At 41.0% G+C, this 24,764-nt stretch overlaps 1 pseudogene; it reads left to right on the forward strand.

The window, feature by feature from the left end:
- Positions 1 to 5,494: 5,494 nt before the first annotated feature.
- On the forward strand, positions 5,495 to 24,154 carry LOC137290680 (pancreatic triacylglycerol lipase-like; annotated as a pseudogene).
- The last annotated feature ends 610 nt before the right edge of the window (positions 24,155 to 24,764 follow it).

Here is a 24,764-nt window from a genome sequence, read left to right on the forward strand (position 1 = left end):
GCAGATGGAATGAAGTATCCTTGGTCACGGTTGATCTTGGGCTTGTGGCGTTTGATGTGAATGGCTTCGGTGAGTTTGCGTTTGGTGAAGTCCGTTTGGTTGTTGGCTAGGATTGTGATGTCAGACCACTCTATTTGATGATTAGGGTTTTCTTTGATGTGGTCCGAGATGGCTGATTTGCTGTCCGAGTTAGTAACAGAGGTGCGATGTTCTTTGACTCGGGTTTTGATGGGTTGTGATGTTTCACCAATGCCGGCTCTTGAAACAACAAGCTAACACTGACACAACCTTCTCAGCATCCCCTAGCCTCAACAACCTCCTCAATGCCAACGGAAGAAAACAACCCACTGTCAACAGCAACAACCCCAAATGTGTTATATATAAAATTAACTGTGATTGTGGTCAAAGCTACATTGGTGAAACATCACGACCCATCAAAACCCGAGTCAAAGAACATCGCACCTCTGTTACTAACTCGGACAGCAAATCAGCCATCTCGGACCACATCAAAGAAAACCCTAATCATCAAATAGAGTGGTCTGACATCACAATCCTAGCCAGCAACCAAACGGACTTCACCAAACGCAAACTCACCGAAGTTTGCAGTTGCAGTTGCTCACAATCGTTCTGTAGGAACATTCAGACGTAATCTACGACTGTCATCAAACTGTATAGGAATGTTCTAGAACAGAAAACTAAATCTTTCTTGTCAAGTGTCTCTTTGGAATGGGTTTTCATGATGGCTCTACTAATGATCCGGACATCACAAAACCATTTGTACATTTTTTGAGAATGACAAGGGATATACTACGTCAAAAAAGGCTTTATTCATTGAAATATTATGCGACACATCGCAAACGTACGGAGTGGCTGGACACATAGTTCGTGACATGGTAGCAAAGCGTCCTCATATCCTGCAGATTAGAAAACCACCACGAGAAAAAGAACTCATGTCGTTGTATGCACATGTTATATTGAATTAGAGAGCTTGAATGGAATGACCATTTGAAGTTGCACATTGAGAGATCACAAAGAACGAACCTTTCTTTGAAAGAAGACGGTTTGATGCATGCCACGTGACAACCGCTGCTCACAGCGACTTAGCACCTATGCCGTCATCAAACTAAAAAACTAAGAAATCGACGACACCACAAGGTTGTGGAGAAATCTGCCATTAATTGGGATTAAATAAGAGAACTCTACAGAGGGATTTTCAGAATACAATAGGCCATTGCTACGGTTGTGAAGTAGGCCTGGTTGATGAACTACTGCTTTTTATGCTGAAGCGTTAAACACTGTCATGGAAATGTCAGAGAGTTCAAGAAGAGGAGAATACAAACGCGACACATGCCTAGAGCACTATTGTTGCTTGTCGATAAGAACATATAGCTTTCATTTACAGTTGTATTTTTTTGGTGGAATCTTATTCCGTTATTAAAACGAAAATGCCCTCCGGTGGTCTAATGCTCATGTACCGTTTGATTGCGAATGTATTTCAGTCTCGTTTTGTTTGATCTGTGGAAAGGATTACCGAGGACTCTTCGTTGTGCGGGGATTATGACTATGTAACATATACCGCAAGAACACAGCCTAAGAGAGGCACTACAAAGTCGGAACAATAAATACTTTCCCTTTATTCTGCATGACTGGAGTGTCGGCACTACCTGTTGTTCACGACGTGCCACCCTTGTAATCCAGGAGGTTCAGCGGTTAAGTGTCAGCACTTGTTCGTTTGGGCATTTTGTCCTTGCGGGTCGATCTCAACTGGTTATCGTCCATAGGAATGTTACTGCAGTACAAAATCGGGACCAGTCATTCTGCCATTCATGCATGTACATTGTCACGGGCTTGTATTTCATGACAGAGCTACGCTCCATGCAGAAATTCTGACGTCGGTGTTGATGGGCTGGTCTTCCGGTTCACCAGGGTAGAACCTGATTAAACGCTTTGGGGTTGGGTTGGGTAGAAGGGTGCTACAGCAGATGAATTAACCTCTTTGCCAGAAGGTGGCCAAATATTCGTTGACCAATGGCGAATTCCACTTACAGTGTCCCTACAGTTTCTCCTATCTGTCAGGAGACACTGTGTTGCAGCAATGACATCCCTTGGACGCAACTCGCGTTAGTCACTTCATTTCCAGCGTTATCAGTGTCAAGTTGGAAAGTCAGGAAGCGCTGAGCATAATGGTTCCAATACCAGTATTCATTAATCCTAATCCTAATAAATACACATTGTCAAATACTTCCACTATAGGAATCAATTCAAAGAGTGTCACGTTTTTCTTTAGTTTGACCATGCAACGTCCTTTAAGGACCGCTATACCCCAAATACGTTTTCATCGCATTATTTCTTCCAATTACACATGAGCTGACTTAATTTAGGTTAAGCAGTTGACATGACAGAACTGCCAGAGAATTACTCCCATGTAGACATGGTTATGTGTTTACTTACAACGGTGTGAGTATATGAGTACAATGTATAACGGTATCAAGGTTACTTCTTAAACATTTCTAGTGTGGACAAAACTTAAATAAAACCTTTAGGAATCGTTCTGCTTACAGGGGGCATTGTCAACTGACTGTAAGGATCCACAGTTGTTAAGTTCTAAATGCCCCTGTTTCAGTTATTACTTTATGGCTCTGCTACATTTAATTCATGTTGTCCATGCTATTTTTATGCTTTAGAGAGAAAACATATGAATACATAAATGAAGACTAATCATTATTTGATAGAAGAAGCTGAACATCATGTATTAATGAACATGATGGGTTATTTTCCATTATTTTGACACGCAACCGAATCACGGCATCTGACAAATAAGAAAGAATATTTTGAACTTCGGTTGAGTGAAGACTGATTGTTGTGGATTCAAGCTGTCTTAACCCGATGACAGTTACTCCAGAGTCGAGAACAGACCGTTGAAATGTGGAGTTGGTATTCAGTAGGGCCCAGCTATATGCAAACTGGCATATTCAGAAGTTTCAGGGGTCAAGGGCTGTCTGGAATGTTCTCGAGTACAATAGGTTAAGTCATCATATATATGGACATTTCCAAAAAATTAAGAGATTAAAGGGCAAGCGTTTATCTGTATCAAGTTACTGTTCATCGAGACCAGCAGTTGTTCTGCGGAACATATTTTCACTTAGCTCAATATCCAACCTGGAACTATTTTGGAAGCTTTCCTACAGAAGGTGCGAGATTTGGGTTGGGTTTGTTGTATTTTAACGCCTCACTCTACTATATCCATTCCAGCTATACGGCGACAGCATGATCATCGATCTGCGTAATTGTGATAAGATGACATTTGTGAACCAAGTCAGCGAGCCTGACCACCTTTCCATTCCTTTAGTCGCCGCTTAAGACATCTTGAAGACCAATTCTACCCCGGATCAACATTGGCGTAGCTCCAAGATATTACCACTGACGTCATTATACTGCTTTGACTGTTATAGGATTTCCACTGCTGCTCTATAATGACAACTGCCTATGTAATTACCGAGTGTATATTTTATAACAGAGTTGTTATTTTTGAAACTGAATTCAACAGTTCCGAAAGTATCCTCAAACAGAGTATATGTGTTTCCGAATATAGCTTTTCTGGATTGTTTGGTGATTTATTTAGTCAGATTTGTTGGAAATATTGTGTATTACACTGGGTATAGATTCGTCTGTTTTAAATTGGTGTAATTATATTTTCGTGCATGTTTGAACTATTGAATGATGTATCAAATCACAAATGAACAAGATGTGCTAGTATCAAATATGCGTGAATGAAACACCAAGATTTTACTGACAATATAAATAATACATTCCTGCTAATAAATTCAACCTAAACATTATGTAGTACACTTTAATAGTCGATAATTCAAGGAATGTTTATGGATCTTCGGTTGTGTAATCCATTGTGTTCCAGTTGATTGTGGACGAGAGAAATTTTGTACGAACAAACATTATATTTATTTTGTGAAACTGTTTTCTCTTTCCAAAAACGTCATCAATTACGAAGAACATTTTGTGCTGATTTGTTCATGATTTGAAAAATTCTGTGAAATGAATTTATAATTATATAGAATCATCAATATGTTGATTTACATTGACATTAATGTACTGAATGTAAAACGGGAACTTTCTTAAACACATTGTTTGTGAACTTCTGGTCGAATGGCCTATACTTTCTAAATAAAACAATACATTTTCAGTAGAAAACCAACAAACAACACGGAAGCGTTATACGATAGGCTCTACATTCAGGAGAGATTTTCATTTGATTGTGAAAACAGTTGCGTGTTTCGATTTCTTTTGTCGAATTCATAACGATAGAAGATGACATCTTACATTGCATATCGTGTTCCATGGAGCCACGTGTCTTGTAGTGTTTTGTATAACCGTAGTACGTTCTTAAAATCTACTGTTTCTTTTTAATCTGGCTCAGATTTTGTTATTCCACACTATTTGTTGGACATCATCAGTATCCACGCGAACAAGACGTCAGCGATATTTATAGCAACCCCCGAGGTTACCACTTGCCGTATCCTCGTTAATTATTACGTGTGCATTTCACAGGGAGAGGAAAGAGAGGGCGAAATGGAGTCACTGGAATGGTGCTGTTATTTTATGCGCTAGTGCCAGTCAGTTTCTCCATAATCCTGTCGGCACCAATGAATCTCGTCCCAAGGATGGACTTTATGTTCCCCGATGAGAAGATTGGAGATAAGAGCAGAGAGATGTGCTAGTAAACGATTGTTCGCATAACATAACTCATACCTTGACAAACAAATCGAACGTTATTAAGTTGGAAATGTCCTCATTAAAACTGAGCAAATCAGGGTCGGCATTGTAATACGATAGCGACTTGCGCTGCGTTGTAGGATTTCGTAAAAACAATGCTAAGAGAAGATTACACACTGAATGAAATTCGTGTTGGAATGTGATACCATATAGTTTCAGGACAGTTTATTTGACGACTGCATCTTGTTGGAATTGGTAGAGACATCAATGTTTGTGTGCAACTAGTGATGTCGTATTCAGCCCCCACCACAATCAGGTATGGTATCCCTATAATTGCATGCTTTACATAAGACATAAATTACTTATCTTATTCCAAAAATTAGACTTGATATAAAACAGGACTAAGTTAAGTTATACCTATGATTAGAGACGATATATGATATAGAAATTCATGTTGTCAGAACTTTTTTTATTCATTTATATTTTGTGATATATCAATCCTTTCTTAGTAAAGTATATTACAAAATATATTTGATTTCGTAACAAAACTACTGCTTTCATTCAATACAATTATTATTTTCATGATTCATTAATTACCATGAAACACCTTTTAGACACAAGATTACCAGCTTGTTCCCAGCCACACCAAACCACCCCATGTAGTCTTATCTTACAATCCGTAGGTCAGTGTGTTTGAGACCCCTAGTCTTATCAGCCGCACCCTACGTCTGTTACTGTTTCTTCCATTCAGCCCTGTCTGTCAGCCATGATGCACGTGGGGATCCTGTGCGCTCTGTTGGCGATAGTCACGCCCACAGCTGCCTCCAACTCACAGAAGCGTAAGTGACGTCCAGCATGTTCAGGATTTACACGACCTCTTATGTTCTTGAGGTCAGCATTTCTGTCAGTCAAATTACTCTAGAGATCCATATGCTGATACATTTATAAATCAAACATATGCTCTTTTCCCCCAGCATCAGGAATTGTTACCACCGCGGACATACCATGGCTAGTGCACGCGGGGTACACGAGATGAGATATACTACCCATCAAGAGTTTAGACTCACTAGTGTACATGTAGCCACTTACTTCAGTCATTTGTTGTAAACTAAATCTTGCAAGGTATCCCATGCTGTTTAAAGTACTGTTTAGACATGAACTGGTGTATTGTAAAACAAATTCGTAATGTTGATTATTGCCACGTGTTCAATAAATGATGGAACTCAGTGAAAAGTGCTGAATTCTTAACAAACCATGACAGCAAAACGCAGCTGTTCACATGCACGATAACTGCACGTGCGTTTCAGACATTTGCTGCATATTCATCGTGCAATTCATCCGCGCAGCGTTTGTAGTTGGTTCCCTTAAGTTAGTGGAGAAATTCATACATGTAACCACATACATGTACAGTATAACATATGTCATATTTGTGATTTCACTTTCTCAGTAAAGTACAAATTCTAGTACTTTTTTTGGGTGAGTCCCATCCGGGATTCGAACCCTCACCCTCAGAGTCAGGCACCTAATCGCCAGCACACAAAGTCAGCCGCCTAACCCGCTCAGCCACCGCGACTTCCACAAAAATGAAAGTCGGACAACTGGTAGTCTAGACTGTGTACTTTGTGTACCCCTCTGATAAGTGTGAACTGGCACGGCTCCCACGACCGAAAGCTATGATTACACGATGCCATTTAGTAAGTGGTCAAATGCAACATATGTCATATTGGGATTTCACTTTCTCAGTAAAGGGTGCGGGTTCGAATCCCGGATGGGACTCAACCAAAAAAAGTTCTAGAATTTGTACTTTACTGAGAAAGTGAATGGTTCGAATATTGCATCTTGTTGTTTTTCCTGCAGGTGTTGTCTGAGTTAAGTCGCTGCGATGTAATTTGCCCTCTAAATATTCACAGGGACTACATTTTAAGGTTTTGTCAAAATGTATTTATTGGAAAGAGAGTCAAATGTTTTCGTAGCCATCGCTAGATTTTGCGGACCACACAAGAAAACAAATTTAGAGTTATCTCCCTTCCATCGATTTGCATTCGCAAAACATATGTAATTTCCGTGCATCATGCGTGATTCAATGTTATTCGAGATACAGAAGTACTATCACGAAGTGTCGAATGAGTTGCCATTGGCAGCGGGGAACATTGCAATCTACCTCGCCTGTAAGTGGTATACATTGAAAATAACAGAACAGCGCTCAGCCAATCACAAAACGAAATTTATGTGCGAGGTAAGATCAAGTTTGTTATCCGGCGTTTGAAATTATTTCACTGAATCGAAATCAAAATCATTATGTGTTCTGTCTTTCAAAGGGGTGGTTTCGTCAGTACGATATGGAATTTCAAATCTCTATGTACTTCTGGCGTAGCCCGTTGAAGAGCGCTTTATACTTCAAACATTATTGTGATTTAAAGGCTGAATTCAAATGCAAATAAACAATTTTCTTGTGTTATACATGCCCTTTGTCACAGCAAACAGAAACCATATCGCCGGGCCTGTTTTGTTTTTAGGGGTATTTATTAGGCCTCAGCGTGACACGTGGTCATCTGCATTCGAATTTCTCCATCTGGTTATTTTCACATATCCAAGAAAAGCAGTTTCTCTTCGGTCTGTTGTTAAAACACTGAAAGCATTCTCTCCAAAGGGAATTGACAGTTTTTACACCTTTTCCCCATTAAGAAAGCTTTGAAATACTTTTCCGGAGAAACATCGTTAACCCATCCTTTCTTAGTATTTATTTTGCCATAAGCACGTCGTTCCGCTGACTAATAGAACAGCCGGTTCACAGAGGGAAGATTTGGGGTTTGTTTAATCAGGTCTCGCTTGCACAAACGCCAGGCTAAAGACCACTCAGGGGATGATTATCGATATTTATCGACGTTACGGCGACCGGCGCTAATTAAATCCAACTGAGTACAGCAATTTAGTGGAAAAGGCCAATAACAATGTCATATGAGAAACCGAATACAAAATAGCGAAATTACATGTTGAGTGTCATTAATGTCAAATTATAGGTCGTGTTTTATAGAGGAACACAATATGAAAACATTACTCATTGATGAGTCCATAACGCTATTACAAAGGGCGCCTTCTCTGCATGCAAGAGATTCTGTGCACAATGCAGAGAAGGTTCTCAGTGATATGAACATTATTTTAATGAACGTGACTGCGTCCACTAGTCCCAACACTTGAATATTCCATGGCAGCAGAATAGGTCCCTAGTACGCCACGCTTGTCGTACAAGCTAACGTATGTTGAATGGATGTATGACCTTTCCTCCACAGTGACCCGACGGTGTAAATCGGGTACGCAAAGGGTACCTGTCTAGGGTTGATCATTTTCTGGGTGCCGTTATACATAGCTGCGGAGTTTATGAGTGATTGAGTTGAGATTTGCGCCGCACTCAGCAATATTCCAACTAAATTGTGGCGGTCTGTAAATAATCGAGTGTGCACCAGACAATCCAGTGACCAACAACATGAGCATCAATCTGCGCTATTGGGAACCGATGACATGTGTCAACCAAGTCAGCGAGCCTGACCTCCCGATCCCGTTAGTCGCCTAATGCGACAACCATTGTCGCCTTTTATGGCAAGCATGGGTTGCTGAAGGCCTATTCTACCCCGGACCCGTGTCGCGAAGTTTATGAAATAACGTTAATTCATAGTTGGATACATAGTGTGATGTCTAACAGCGCATGAAGTGTGATAGATTCATCTTGGCTGTTTGTGGCTTCAAACGAGTGGCGTCCATTAAATTGTCATAATCCTGTTATCAGACACTTGCCGGTTATCGTTCTTGGTTTATGTAAGAACCACGTGTCGATGACGGTTACAGAATGCTGCCAATCAGATCTTGACTTTCAAAGTGGCCGGTTAATATTCTTAGTTTGTGTAAGAACCACGTGTCGATGAGGACGACATAATTTCGCCAATCAGATCTCGAGTCAAACTGATCAGACATTACATCTGGCTTGCCAACGTAGTTGATGGTTGACTAACGTGCGCTTATGCCTCACCGATTGGGTCGCACAAAAGACCGACACCTATATGTTGTATTTAGAGAAGAATTCACGCCACGTGTTCAATGTATATGTGTGTGTTTGTGTGTCTGTGTGTCTGTGTGTCTGTGTGTGTAACTTCAGATAGAAACACAAGGATATATTTACGTTGGTGTTAGTGTTAAGGACACTTTTCAAAACAACTAAAAGATTTGAGTCATATTTGACAACTATGTATTATCAACCACTATGACATCATCCCGGAAGGTACAACCGCTACGATAATTACTGTCCAGCCATCGGTTTGTTTGACAAATGAGATGGAAGCACAGTTGTCAATAGGTTTGTTAAGATTTGCAATAATGCCCATACATATTACTTCCTGACACCTGTGTCCTGAATGCAATGCCTACAAACCAGCCATGTTTCAGGATCAAATGTGTGCTATGATGGTCTGGGATGTTTCGACACCAACCCGCCGTTCTTCAGCCTGCAACGACCCCTAAACTTCCTCCCGCAGTCCCCCCTGCACATCCATGTGCAGTTCCTCCTGTACACAAGGTTGAACCCCGTCAAGGCCCAGTATCTTACTGCAGGTAGTCCTCAGTCGGTGACGTCGTCACACTTTGATCCCAAGAAGCCCACCAAAATGATTACCCACGGGTTCATCGATACAGGGAAGGAACCATGGCTTCATGTAAGACATCCAATGCCTCAGATTTACATAAGCACAAGTAAATAACTGGAGAGATACACAGAAAACAATGAACATTACGTTAACTTGCTACGGAGATATAGCGAGTATATGCCTGATATGAGCCAGGAAAGACACGAGACAGATATGTTGTGCTTAGATGTGTTACTTTTGAAATGTTTTGTTCGTAGTTGCATCCTGTCGCCCACAATAATGTATGTATAATTTAAAAACATATATCATTATTTGCTTGTAAGATAAATGATATTCAGTTACGTAAATTACAACATTCCATGTCCTAGCAGAGTTCCTTGGCAACTTAGTTGGCATTAATGAGAAGGCACGCTATCAGATGGGTGATTAGGCGCCATATCCTGTTTCTTGTTTGTTTGAATGAGTGTCATCGTACTTAGTTGTGTGGATTGCTGATACTAGTAGCATCAAGATATGTCAGCTCCATCAGTGTGATGTTTAACAGGCCATCGCCATATTACATTGTGGTGGAGCAACCGACCAGAAGGGTGGAAAGGTTCGACAGTGAACTAACTTCCTGTGATACTTTTTATCTAGACAATGAAGGATGAGTTTCTGAAAAACAACGACTACAACGTCATCATCATCGACTGGGGCGGCGGTTCGGCTCCTCCGTACACTCAGGCCACAGCCAACACCAGGGTGGTAGGAGCGATCATTGCTCAGCTTATCACATACCTCAAAGTGAGTATTTCAGCTCTCCCGCTCATTCCCAATGACAATCTCACCTTTGCCAATATTTAACTGGAACATTGCTCCAAACTCCAAAATCCCTCAACATTCCCAAACATGAGTCACGTCAAATTAACCATGGAGTCAGAAACCAACAACCTGATCCCATTCCTAGACATCCTTGTATCCCGCACCCATTCCAACCAGTTTCAGATAACAGTATACCGGAAACCCACCCACACTAACCATTACGTCCACTATCAGTCCAACCACCCTCCACTTGTGAAGACAGGTATTGTCTCCACGCTTACTAGAAGAGCTAAGAACGTATGTATGTTTAATAAAGCTGCACGAGGAAATCAACCACCTGAGAGATGTTTTTGTCAACCATAATAATTACCCACCCCAGTTAGTGAACAGGACAATTTTTGCAGCAACTTTATCCCCATCTACTACTACACCTCCTCAACCTGATTGGGCTCTTATAAAGATTTCCATGTCATACATCGGCAAAACTTCCCACCAGATCAGCAGGCTCCTTAAGCAACAAGCAGGAATAGACACCACCTTTACTACCTCTGCCATCATCAACAACCTGGTACAGGCCAATGGAAGAAAACACCCGCAAGCCATCTACAAAACTGACTGCAATTGTGAGCACTCATACATAGGAGAAACATCCAGGCCTGTCTACACCAGAATCAAGAAACATCAGACATAAACCATCAAATCGGACCAGATATCAGTCATTTCAGATCATATAGCAGCCCATTCCGATCACCAGATCAAATGGACTGACCACACCATCCTATCAAAGAACCAATCAGACTTTACCAAAAGATACCGACCCCTGATTAACAGAGACCAAGGCTACCCCATCCCCACGACACTCTAGCCTCCTGTACAAACATCTACTCTTCCTACCTCACTGGCTTACTTAGTTATCATCACATTGTTAACTTGTATTCATACTAGGCTCTGGCTTCTATGTTTATCGTTGTATCAATTATTACCCCCTTTTTTGTTATCATCACTAGGTAATTTGTTTTCCGTTGTATATATATATATATATATATATATATATATATATATATATATATATATATATATATATATATATATCGCCTGTTCTCTCCCTGTATCATTTACACTTGAAAACGATACAAGATCCTGTATCGAAACGTCATGTTCTAGCAATAAAGACGTTGTCATCTACATACACGTATTCTATTTGACTTCTAACTTCTAAATATGCCTCTCAAACAAGTCATGAGTCACTCTGCTTCTCCCACCAGGGATCTCCTCCTAGACGACCCACTGTCCTCTCCCCTGCTTTCTACTCGCAGACATCTACTATTTTTGTGTTCACAAGAAGATTCTGGTCATGTGTAACATCTTAGGATCCATGTCATAGCATTTTACCTCATATCAACCATCACTGTAAACAGTTAAAAGGTTACCACGTTTAAACAGAATGCGATCACTCGACGGTTGCCCCCATACTGAATGAAGTCTCACACTCGTGAAATCACATCATGAATGTTTTGGAGCTAACTTTAATATTTACTACCGCCCTTCACAATGTTCAGTACTCCCCACCCACCCTCTCCCAGCGTGTCCATCTCACAGGAACATTCAGATGACAAGGCTAGCGTGCGGAATAATGATTCCTGATGACTCTGCATTAGTTCCCCTGTCAGTCCGTCTAGAAATGAAAGACGTATTCTATAATAATTCCATTGGAGTTTTTAAGCCATAATGCCAATTCCACGTGGTTTCTTATTATTCCACAGACCATATTTCGCCAATGTTAGGAACTGATGGGCCACCAGCAATCTGGCGACAGCAAAGATAGTATCTCTAAAACGCAATCACGTATATCATAAAATATTTACTGGACGTCAGAATCCCAGGATGACGCATTTTAAACCCTGTCATAGCTTTGGAGCAATTGCTGAACGATGTCAAACATGTTTTAGTAGATCCATCCATGTATCAATTTTTCAAGACAATTAACCGTGTTCCATGCTTGAAATGGCACGAGACTGGCAGTTTCCTGTAATCAGGCGTAAAAAATGGCTAATTCAAGTACAAAAAATATCCAATCGATGGATGTACACACGGAATTTCGTAATTAAGGCTTAGGCTTCTTTAATATTTTAGAATCTATTCCAGATAGAAATCGTTTCGGTTATCGTCTACACAAATCAAATTCCCTGGAACTAGTAATCTTCCTAACGTCTATATCCGCGGGAGAAGATTAAGTAACCTAGAGCCAGCAATGCTGCTTTATGTTCAATATAAGTCTTTGACTGCAACCGACAGAGTGGCAGGCATTTTAGGCATCTGCCATGGCCAAATAAAACAATTATTTCAACGATAGATGCGCCTGTGCTGATAATGGGATTATTGTTCAGTACAAAAAGGGTATGTCTAATATCAAGTTTTTATGTGATTTTCTAGGATGAGACCTCAGACACCAGATATTAGACTAACATTTAGTCACAGATACAAATTTGTCGTATTTAAACGTGTATATCACCAGAACGCAAAAGTACAACACAGATGGAGCCAAGAAGAACGGTTTATTTCCCAAGTTGAGGCAATCTGGTCTTGCCAAATCATTCAAAAGTTGTTGGATGTCTTTTTAATGTATTTTCTGTTGTAGACTTCAATATCAGTTTGGTCATTCCTACACTTAGTCGATTGTAATCGTGTTTTCTTACAAAAATGTTGTTTTTTTAATACTTCTAGTAACCACCACATCAACATTCTACAACCTATATTTATTAATTCAATTTCTAAACGTATACAGATAATGGACTCGAAGGATTATAAATATTTGTTTCTACGATGCAATAAGTTGTTTCAGTCTTAGAGTACGGTTTTGCACATAAGATAAGTTCATAAAACATCTGTACAACGTGTAGTGTACACGGTGTACCTCGCTAGCTGTACAGTACGGCAGTACGAGTATGATTCATGTACCCTGATTAGCGTTACATCACTGTTTGGTAGTATGGTATATGTCCAAATCACCGTTTGCCATAAAAAGATGTTCATGGTATATGGTGCGTGTTCACACCCATTCTCTTTGTATAGTTGTTGTCTAACAATCAGCAACCTGACGGGAACAAGATGTTGTTTGGAGTTTTATTCACCGAGTTTTTCTATAGTCATTCATTATTGCAGACCGAGGCGGGGGCTAAACCTGAAGACTTCCACATACTCGGGCACAGTCTTGGAGCTCACGTGGCAGGCTATGCAGGGGAGAGAATCCAGTACGTGGGCAGAATCACGGGTACGATGTCTCTGTCGGTCTTGACGATGTCACACAACGCTGCCTGCTGTCGGGTCAAATGGGGAACATTTCACGAGCTGGGACCGTGGGGAACTAGCAAGCAGAAAGGAGTCGTTAATCTGATTTCACTGCCAATGCCTTGTCAAGTTGTGACGTCAGTGTTGTGATGGTGGGGTCAATGAGAATCCACTATTGTAAATAATCACTTCGAATACATTTACATGCAATTCCTCGTTTTTCTAAAAGGGATCGCTTCAGCTATTTCAGCATTATCATCTGTTCAACATGTTTCGTGTGGTCTTTCCAAGGTGCAGGTTTAATTGAAAGCACAATGCAATTTAATATCTGAATATTTAAATATTGATAAGATCTTGCAGAGACAAAACGGTCGATTCAGCTAATTCCAAGTCAGTGTGCTAACTATATTAAACCCATTGACGTCACTCCGTTGACAGGATTGGATCCAGCTGATCCCTACTTCCAGAACACAGCCACCAAAGTGAGGCTCGACCCCACGGATGCCCTGTTTGTGGATGTCATCCACACCGACGGTGAATCCATTCTCAAACTGGGTAAGCTACACTGCTGAAATTCACACCCAACCCAACCTTCATCAGGGAGTGAGTTAGTGAGTGAGTTAAGCGCTCTTTGAACGATACTCTACTTATACTTTTGTTAGAATAATGTGTGAGGAAATGAATCTATATGCAGTGGCTAGTTCAGTCATTTTGATAGGGGAACAATGTCTTCGACTACAAACAGTGACTAGGCCCTTCATCTTGATACATTTAGAACTCTCCCATCCTGATGCGCTATCTTCCCTCTGAAACTTTGTACAGTGATTTGTACACTCAACAAAATACCGGTAAAAAATTCCTGATCTTAACTGCTTTTATCATCTTACAGTGACTATTCTGCACGTCTTGATTTAGTGTCTAGTTTCCTCGTTTTTACACAAGGACTAGTCCCATCACGTTACCACTGTCAACACAGTTGATGTTCTCGCCGCTACCTCTAAACACAGTGCCTTGTTCCTTTATATGATACACTGACTATCTTGGTTACGCTAAGAGTGTGAAATGGAGGGTCGATATCGTTTGTCGTTGTGATGCCCCGACATATGTTGCTGTATTTTATCATCAAATTTAGGATTTAGCGTAAATAACGATTCTATAAGGTATTAAGTATAACTTTTTGCATTCTCCTTCATCTGATAAAGGAAACCTATCAAAACTTGCCCATAAAATTGATTCCCACTTTAGCAAAACCTCAGAGCGTCACTACTATACTAGAGACATGATTCTATGCATGTTAACAGTGTGGATGGTTGCGATCATCAATGCGCGAATGATTATTGCTTAACGCCGGATGAGCAGTTTTGCAGCTATTCAGTACGATTTAGGATAATGACTTGCCAAGGCGAGTTAATACGAAATGTTGTGTACCTAGGAGTTATGAGTGTTTTACTTGAAGGCTATGGGATGCGGCAGCCGTGTGGACACGTTGACTATTTCCCTAATGGTGGAATGACACAGCCAGGTTGTGACAAAGGTCCCATCACTCAAATCAACATTGGTGGACTAGCGGAAGGTCGGGTTTTCTCTTGCACTTGTTCTGATATACTACCCTATGACATACGGCCTACCTTCTTGTATACTTAAGAAATACAGTTCGTTCTACCACCATGCATAGTGTAATAAAGCACACTTTCGTCCTGAACAACTGACATCCATCGTGACGTCGGTTACATTGCGAGTAATGCAAAAAAGTTCGATTACGAGGGGCCAGATGGAATGGCGCAGTGACGTCAACACATTGTGACGTAATACAAAAAGTGCACATTATCGTCTGATAAAGTATTGTCGGCGCCTTTGATCTTTCACTGAAGCATCTTAGAAAAGCCTATGACATATGACTTTCCTTCTTGCATACTGACTTTTTCGCCTTATGCAATGTTTCATCCTCCGTGTATACTCCCCTTTGGCATATTGCGATCATCGTCGTAACGTAAGTCAGATGTGACGTATAACCACGCTTCTTTATGCTAGCAGTCACCTGAAACATTACCAAGCGATTATGGAAACCCACATGACATGTTTTCAAACGGGTATACTTGAATACAGTAAAAAAAACGTACACCATTTACTTTCTAACAACAACATGAAGATTCAGGCTTTTACATACAACCATATGACGCGTACAGCTCTTGCATACGACCATGTAACGTCCCCCAGTCTCTCAGGAACACAACCACATAATATGAGATATTACTGTGATTGCTGAGCATTACGTACAGTTGGTGTATACATCATCTGAGCTACGTTCAGCTGTTTTCCCAAAATCATATTGGCGTGCTTTCGCCTTTGATTGTGTTAATGCTAATGGTCTGTAAAATGGATACAAGAAAATGGGGCATGTTTACACATCAAGAGGCACGCTGTCAGTATTAATTTCAGTATAGATTTACACACTATAATTCACAATTGCAAATGTACACCTCTTCATGGTTTATTCGACAGCACCGAACATGATCAAAGAATGAAGCCCATCTGTGTGAAATGTACAACAACTCTTGGTGGGTAGCTAAACATCCTACCCAGTTCCTTTGGGAGACATCATCAATCGTAGCTGTTGCTGCCACTTAGACAGGTGACCTTTCCAGGTCTAATGGATAATCTCTGAGACATTTGCATGTTGCAGGTGTGAAACAGTTCGTTGCCTGCAACCACCTCCGTTCATACGCGCTATTCACTGAATCCATCAACTCCAAGTGCCCATTTGAAGGCTTCAAATGTAACAGCTATGACGATTTCAATGTGAGTAGTTCGAGGTCAAACTAAAATGTTCTAGTAGTGTGTACTCCCAGCTTATTCAATTTCCACATAACAGGACGTTCATCACAGCTGATCCATATTACATTGCCGAGTACATTTTGCTTAACACAGCATGAGAATAATTTCGCCCACTGAAAGCTATAGATTTCTTGCTGGATGAATGCCAGTATATTCCTCCTCGTATGCTTCTCTAACCTTGTAGAAAGTGCACAATATGTGATGGTAGGTGGTCAAAACAATTAGAAATGTCAAACGATAAAAATAGGAATTACAGGTATAAACAATACGTTTGAAGTGGAATAAAAATTCCAAATGTTTCAGTGATTCTGTAATGACACCGCATTAGAATAAGATGTATTTGGTTCCTGTGATAGGGCGTCGAGCATTCACAAATCCTCACAAGTCATGGCTTCTAGAAGCCATAAGAACGTAATTCTAAAAGAACCTGCACATTCGTCAAGTGAAAAAAGCCAGGCACCATTCTAATTGACGTAATATATTCTTAACGCTCTCGGAAGGGAAGGATTCAAGGGAATGAATGTCGTTCAACACCCAATTTGGTCACGGTGACAACTTCAGTGTGGAATACATAATCCGTAACTGACATCAGAATCCTCGGGTCAGTGCGCCATCGGGTCACGAGGTCCATGGTCCTGGGTCAAACCTCGAAGAGCTTGACTCCCAGTAGTTTCGAACGCTTCGTCCCTGCTCCATACATAAGCCGATGTAACTCGTGTGGCTCCTTAGTCATGTGAACTCTTTGTGCCTTTGTTCCCCAACACAAAATGTGTCCCTGCTGGGAAGAGGAGTGGTCCTGTGATGGCACAAGCAGACACAAAACCTTGGTAAAAGTTCAACCTTGAAATACGGTCTCAGGTGTGTAAATGTTTGTTCATGGGGCAGGGAATACTGTAACTCAAAGTAACCATCCCCTGACATAGAGAGACATCATGGTAATTCAGAGGAAAAACGTAATAAGAACAGAACAGTTTTAAGGCATTTCCACCACTTAATCACTGTCCCTCGTGTAAACCGATTACCCTATCTTCCATGATGTCACAGCTACAGAGGTGTTCCACCGCTTACTCACTCACCCCCGTGTAAACCGATTACCCTACCACCCATGAAGTCACAGTTACAGAGGTGTTCCACCGCTTACTCACTCACCTCCGTGTAAACCGATTACCCTACCACCCATGAAGTCACAGTTACAGAGGTGTTCCACCACCTAATCACTCATCCCCGTGTAAACCGATTACCCTACCACCCATGAAGTCACAGTTACAGAGGTGTTCCAAAACTTAATCACTCACCTCCGTGTAAACCGATTACCCTACCACCCATGAAGTCACAGTTACAGAGGTGTTCCACCGCTTAATCACTCATCCCCGTGTAAACTGATTACCCGATCTCCCATGATGTCACAGTTACAGAGGTGTTCCAAAACTTAATCACTCATCCCCGTGTAAACTGATTACCCGATCTCCCATGATGTCACAGTTACAGAGGCGTTCCACCACCTAATCACTCATCCCCGTGTAAACTGATTACCCGATCTCCCATGATGTCACAGTTACAGAGGCGTTCCACCACCTAATCACTCATCCCCGTGTAAACGCATTACCCGATCTCCCATGATGTCACAGTTACAGAGGTGTTCCACCACTTAATCACTCATCCCCGTGTAAACTCATTACCCGATCTCCCATGATGTCACAGTTACAGAGGTGTTCCACCACCTAATCACTCATCCCCGTGTAAACTGATTACCCGATCTCCCATGATGTCACAGTTACAGAGGTGTTCCAAAACTTAATCACTCACCTCCGTGTAAACCGATTACCCTATCTTCCATGATGTCACAGTTACAGAGGTGTTCCACCACTTAATCACTCATCCCCGTGTAAACTGATTACCCGATCTCCCATGATGTCACAGTTACAGAGGTGTTCCAAAACTTAATCACTCATCCCCGTGTAAACTGATTACCCGATCTCCCATGATGTCACAGTTACAGAGGTGCTCCACCACCGAATCACTCATCCCCGTGTAAACTGATTACCCGATCTCCCATGATGTCACAGTTACAGAGGCGTTCCACCACCTAATCACTCATCCCCGTGTAAACGCATTACCCGATCTCCCATGATGTCACAGTTACAGAGGTGTTCCACCACTTAATCACTCATCCCCGTGTAAACTCATTACCCGATCTCCCATGATGTCACAGTTACAGAGGTGTTCCACCACCTAATCACTCATCCCCGTGTAAACTCATTACCCGATCTCCCATGATGTCACAGTTACAGAGGTGTTCCACCACCTAATCACTCACCCCCGTGTAAACTGATTACCCGATCTCCCATGATGTCACAGTTACAGAGGTGTTCCACCACCTAATCACTCATCCCCGTGTAAACTGATTACCCGATCTCCCATGATGTCACAGTTACAGAGGTGTTCCACCACCTAATCACTCATCCCCGTGTAAATTCATTACCCGATCTCCCATGATGTCACAGTTACAGAGGTGTTGAGATGAAATGGGTATTTACAAGATTTATGTAGAAGGACGCTTTGTTGAGTATTTCTTGCGGATTGTTTAAGTCCGAATTTAGTGTTTTTTTATCGTGCTAATCCAATCTGATATCTTGATGGAGCGTAAGGCGGATACCCCTTTCAGATATTGCATCCTGAAACGGAATAGACCAGTCCTTAATGATATGTTCTTTCTGAGAATATGTACCATAATATTTCAACGTCTGTTTTATCCGACAGGGGGTCCAACCACCGGCTAATCCACTCTCTGGGCAGTCGCTCTATCTATAACACCACGTTGGAAACACTTGCCCTTCTCTAAATACGTAATCACAGAAAGGTCGATGTCACCTCTTAAAATACCCATGTCACCAGCAGTTGTTATACAACAAACACATGTGATTCTGGTAATTTCCAGGAACAAATGTATGGATATCGATGCCAGTCACAACCATATGGATATCGATGCCAGTCACAACCATATGGTTATCCATGACAGTCAAAACCATATGGATATCGAACTCTCCAAGTGAGGCGCCACTCGTTTTCACCACGTTTCCAGAATCTCACATGCAAAGAGATTGGACGAAAAGGTTTGGTCCTTGTTGTGACCAAGGTTCCTGCTGGCTATGCCATGTCTTTATACCTTCCATTATCTCTCAGAAATGAGTTCCCATTAGTCTAGGTGCTTATTCGTGTCTCTATTTGTCATTAACGGTCGGTTCAATGCCATTTTCCTAGACGACTGGCTCATTTCCTTCTTAACTATAATAAGATAGTTACATATTCTCAAAAGAACAGGGTATCATCAAATCACATATATTGTCTGTGAGTAATTAGTGGTCGTACGAAATTGCTACAAGTGATGGAACCAAACCTTTAACTCTAAAACACGCTTAATATTAACGTAGGGGGTATTCTTGATTTTGACACTTCAGTCAAATGTTGTGAAATCACTCCGACCCACATTACAACGTGACTGACACCAAGAGCCATTTGTTTTGTTCAGACTGGTAGACCTCAGCAGGGGGTAGACAATGTATCTCCGTCCGTGAGGGTGCATATTTTGAAACATACCTTTCGGAACATTTCTGCTGACACAAAATGGAAGGATCAGCCCCTTAAGTCTTAACACAGAGTGCGATAGATTAATCAGAGTACATGCTTTCAAAATCGGTTCCAATCAGATTGCCTTTGGGTTGTGTCAGGTTCGCGTTTCTGACCAGACAATCAGAAATCGTCTGCATGCTGAGCGACCGCGTGTCGTAGAACCAGTTACCAGTCGATACACCCTGCTTAGAAATAAGATATTGGGGAAACCAGTGGCGTTGCGGGTAGTGGTTTCAGATTAGTCGTGATTCTCGATGAACTTTATAACTGGGTGTCCTAACGAAAGTCATGCTCACCTCGAGACGAAATGACTAAGGAGGAAGGTTGGTCTGTAATGATACGGACCTATTCCATGACCGCCAGTACGCTCAAAAGTGTGGCGGTCTGGTACGGAATTGATATTATATCAATCACATTGTGCGTTACAGAACTTCACCGAATAAACGCAAAAAAGACACGTGACAGGTGTAACCAGTGAGCCAGATACATTGTGAATCATTTTACGACCTCATCAAACAGGGGCAGTCTGAGACGTCTTGGTTAAGGTGTTAGCCAAGGCCATGCTGCCTACACATCGCAACAGAATATAGAAGTACGATGTTATTGAAGTATGAAATTCAAATTCAATTGTAAATACCATTTTCTTATGAAACAAGGAATTGGAATTCACTGTAACCAAAGTTGATTGTGATGTCTATAATTACTTTCACAGGAGAAACTATCAGATCGACAGAAAAGTTGGTCATTGTCTGAATCGGTTAATGAAACTCATGTTTCAGTGTGGCATGCTACGTTCATTTTGGAGAACAGATTCCACCAATGTTATTTGTGCATGTCACGTCTACCTCCAGCAGACAGACAGCACCAGAATCACATGTCCAGCCATGAGACCTTACCTTTCCTCCTTACATCACGATATGTGATATTATAACGTAGCCCTGATGATCACCTCTCGCCTTAGCCTGATGGGGAGTTCACTGCAGTAAAATCGAATAGGGCTCTCGCAGATTGTCACAGCGAGGTCTTGCACACCAAGCCACGTATTTACGGATGTTTAACAATCGCAGAGGCATCATATGATTCAATATTTGAGTCCTCTCAAACGTTAATTCTTGGCACACACACGTCGACTTTTATGGATATTTGCACCTTAAATAGACCGAGAACAGTGTTGATTCTTTCTCGTCCATCCATTTCTACTGATTATATCTTTAAGCAAAAATATTTTCTTTTTAGGAGAGTGTATGACACTCTTCATGAAGTTTAAGACATGTATATGGATGTGTTCTTAAAAAGGCCAAAGACGGCTTCGTAGGCTTTGGTAGCAATACAGACAGATTAAGGTCTGTTGAATATTATGCCGGTATCTGGGTAAACCGCTATAAGATTCTGTGAAGGGAAGAGTAAGTTATTCCCTGTCTATCAATCGCCCAATGCACCGTTGCGTACTTGTCGTTTTGAATGAAAGCAAGTGATAAATCCACGCCTATGAAACCTATATTTGAGGATTTCTAACTTTCATCAGTATTTCTTTATTTGCAACCATGTGAATACATATGGATGTGAAAATAATACGAAACCTATTTCCATATCTACCAACCACATTTTCAGTATGTGTTCCAACGAATAACAATTTGTGGCACTTTACAGAACGGCAGATGCATACCTTGTAGCGGGAATGGGTGTGGCTATATGGGTTTCCATGCCGACCGTGTAAAGCCAACCGGTCACCAGACCTTGGTGAAGTACTTCCTCAAGACTAGTGGAGACGGGCCGTTCTGCCGTGAGTAGATTTCACATTCCACTGAGGTCCGCTCGTTAGCACATTCACTACCTTCAGCTAGTGATGATGATGATGATGATGATGATGATGATGATGATCAGTCACAATTCCGCAAGGTACCATCCTGTTATGTCGAAATGATTAAATGCTTTGACATGATAATCATATGATGACATTGATTTTGTGCACTGAAAGTGTGGAATTAACGTATGACGGTAGGCAGTATAACTTTATGCTGTAAAATAAAATGCAAAAAATAATTCATCGTATCAGTGTTTCCGGTCCATCATCTGACTATTTAGTTTACTAAATACCTTTAGGTAAATGCTGAGGGATGGGTGCTACCGGCAGAGCAGGACATGCTTACCTGGACATGCCAACACAAGACTTTTAGACATTCATTTATTGATAAAAATTCAGCAATATTTTTTTCCAGTGGAATCTATCAATACGCACGTTTTTAAGAACGAGGCTTAACTGAAAAAATAGGCAAAACATATTTACATTATCACACGAAATGAGATCGTTTCCATCTGCCCGCCTTATCAAAAGCATGTCATGTTCGGATAGTAATACAAGATCGCTTCCTAATCTCACGAAGGGTGGACGAACATTCCATTTTGAGCTCGCATCATATGTTCCAGTGTATGTGCTTGTCATTGTGATGTATGGTTCTTTGGGGGTAGGAAACACTCACTTACCCGTTAACATCATCATCTGATAGTGACTGTTTACAAATATATCATGAGCCATTGTTACAAAATGTTCCTCATTTATTGATTGTGTGGGACTACTGCGTTAAGAATGGTGTAGCGGCTCGTGTGGTGTAGTTGACCGGTGCGTCTTGTTGTCTGCTCTGACAGTGAAAACACAAGAAACGGAGCTAAGCCGTAAGCATTGAATGTCCGCTTCATTAATCCTATGCTGAAATTCCCACAGGCTACCATTACCAAGTAAAACTGTCTTTCGGCAAGCCTACCGCTGCGAGGACAGAGCAAGGCAACCTGTTCGTAACACTTACCGGAAGTCAGGGACAGAGCGGAGAGATTCAACTGACCAGCAGGTACGTCCAAGATAACATGTACTGTTATATAATAAGTTACGGTAACATCAAATGTATTTAGGTAAAGCTTTCACATATCTCAATAAACGGTCAGAACAAAGAATGATTCTGGTACACTGTTACTACTCTGATTCCCACGACTTTAAGAAACGTTGCGAATATATGCTTTCAATATATGTTTTTGCTTTCTTCTAAAAGGGGAGCTATTAACAAGGTTCATGAAAAATATACCTCTTGCACTTATGTATACTGTTTGACACTTTTTCCCCCAAGCGATATAGACTTGATCCCAGGCCACACGTTCACTTTCGTTGTGACGTCAGAGACAAACCTCGGCGACATCTCGCGGATTACCGTCCGTTGGACAAGCCCCTTGACTGGAATCCGCTTGGCCTGCGAAATCCATATATCTTCGTGGACAATGGTGTCATTGCTAGTGGCGAAGACGCTAAGTCGTGAGTAGGATAAAATAATAGATTATGGTAAACGTGACCTTTCTTTGATTTTCCGAACACCTTGTAAACACAATCACATTGTGGTATTCGGCCATACTTGAGAAGAGTTAAGCTTGAAAATGATAACATGCCCCTCAATAAATAATGATAAATGCATGTGTACATTAGAAGTATGGAAGATGACAACATTCCTTGTTGTGGCTCTACAATATATGTAACACCCTGATACCACTCACTCTACCATGTATATGTAACAGTGTGATGCCAGTGGACAAAGACTGATTTCTGAGTCGCAAACCTTGAACATTCTGAAAGAAATCACGAGTGTGCTTCCATGTATCTATGATTACATTTTTTGACATTTCCATTACAACAGGAAATTACACTTTCTGTGTTTACATGAAGTTATCATCTTTATTAATAATTCATATTGTCGTTAGGGAATATCAACCTATCCCTGTGTAATCATGTAACCGTATTCTAGGGGGTTATTTGTGTTGTTTTACTGCAATAAGTATCCCTCAAAAATATTTTACAAATGTTTAGTGTTTTCTTACAAACAAGCGATTACTATATCATGGTAAATATCAAACTGCATTCTGACATTTTGTTACGGGATGTGGAGTAGCATTTTGTCCTTTGCTCCATAAAAGTATTATCTATGCAACAAGTGGTTATTCATACCGTTATTGATCCTAGCATCGATACCCACATGTCCTCACTCACTCACTCACTCACTCACCCACACTCGTTTCGTTACAGAGTACACATCTGCGGCCACAATATGCCCGTCCCAAACAACACCCCAAAACAGCTCAGTCAACTATGTTGATCTCTGCCTTCTCTGTTTGGCATCAATGTTTGAAATGAAATGGAATAATAACAAGTGTTGTACTTGGTTGTACTGTTTTGTTATTAAAGTCGGTTTCGAGTCGAATCAGGATTGATTATACCTAATGTCTGTACGACATGGTCACAGATGTCATGCAGTGGCTTTAGGGTGGTGGTGTAGCTTGGTGATTAAAGTGTATACGTGTCAATCTGGAAACAGGGGTTCGGGTCCTAAAATGTGTGAAGCACATTGCATATTACTCGGATACCGTTGAAACCATACTCAATCACCAACAAATGTTTTGTTGAACCATGGTTTCTCTTCACTAACACCTTACTTACAGTGATCCAATCTAGATAGATAGTGGGAACCATCGACATTGCCAGATGAAGATTCATTAGAAGCAGTTATTCATTATTCATGAAAAGTTGTGTAATTGAAAAAAATATTGCTGAGACGTTAAATAATATATGTGTGTTTCTTTGAAATTATTTCTGTAATATAATGTTTTAAAATTAACTTCTTATTCATGTTATAGTATCCGTCCAGATATCCTTTCATCAATTCCTGCTCTTATTTTTAATACAGAAGTTTATATCCATGTACATACTGTCAAAATAAGAGAATGTACAGGTTTCGAATGATTTCCTTTCACGACACTCAGTTTGGTGGAGTGGAGTGTCTCCTGAAAACACTGTGGCTAAATAATATTATT

This window comes from Haliotis asinina, chromosome 7 (genome assembly GCF_037392515.1).
Source record: "Haliotis asinina isolate JCU_RB_2024 chromosome 7, JCU_Hal_asi_v2, whole genome shotgun sequence".
Lineage (NCBI taxonomy): Eukaryota > Metazoa > Mollusca > Gastropoda > Lepetellida > Haliotidae > Haliotis > Haliotis asinina.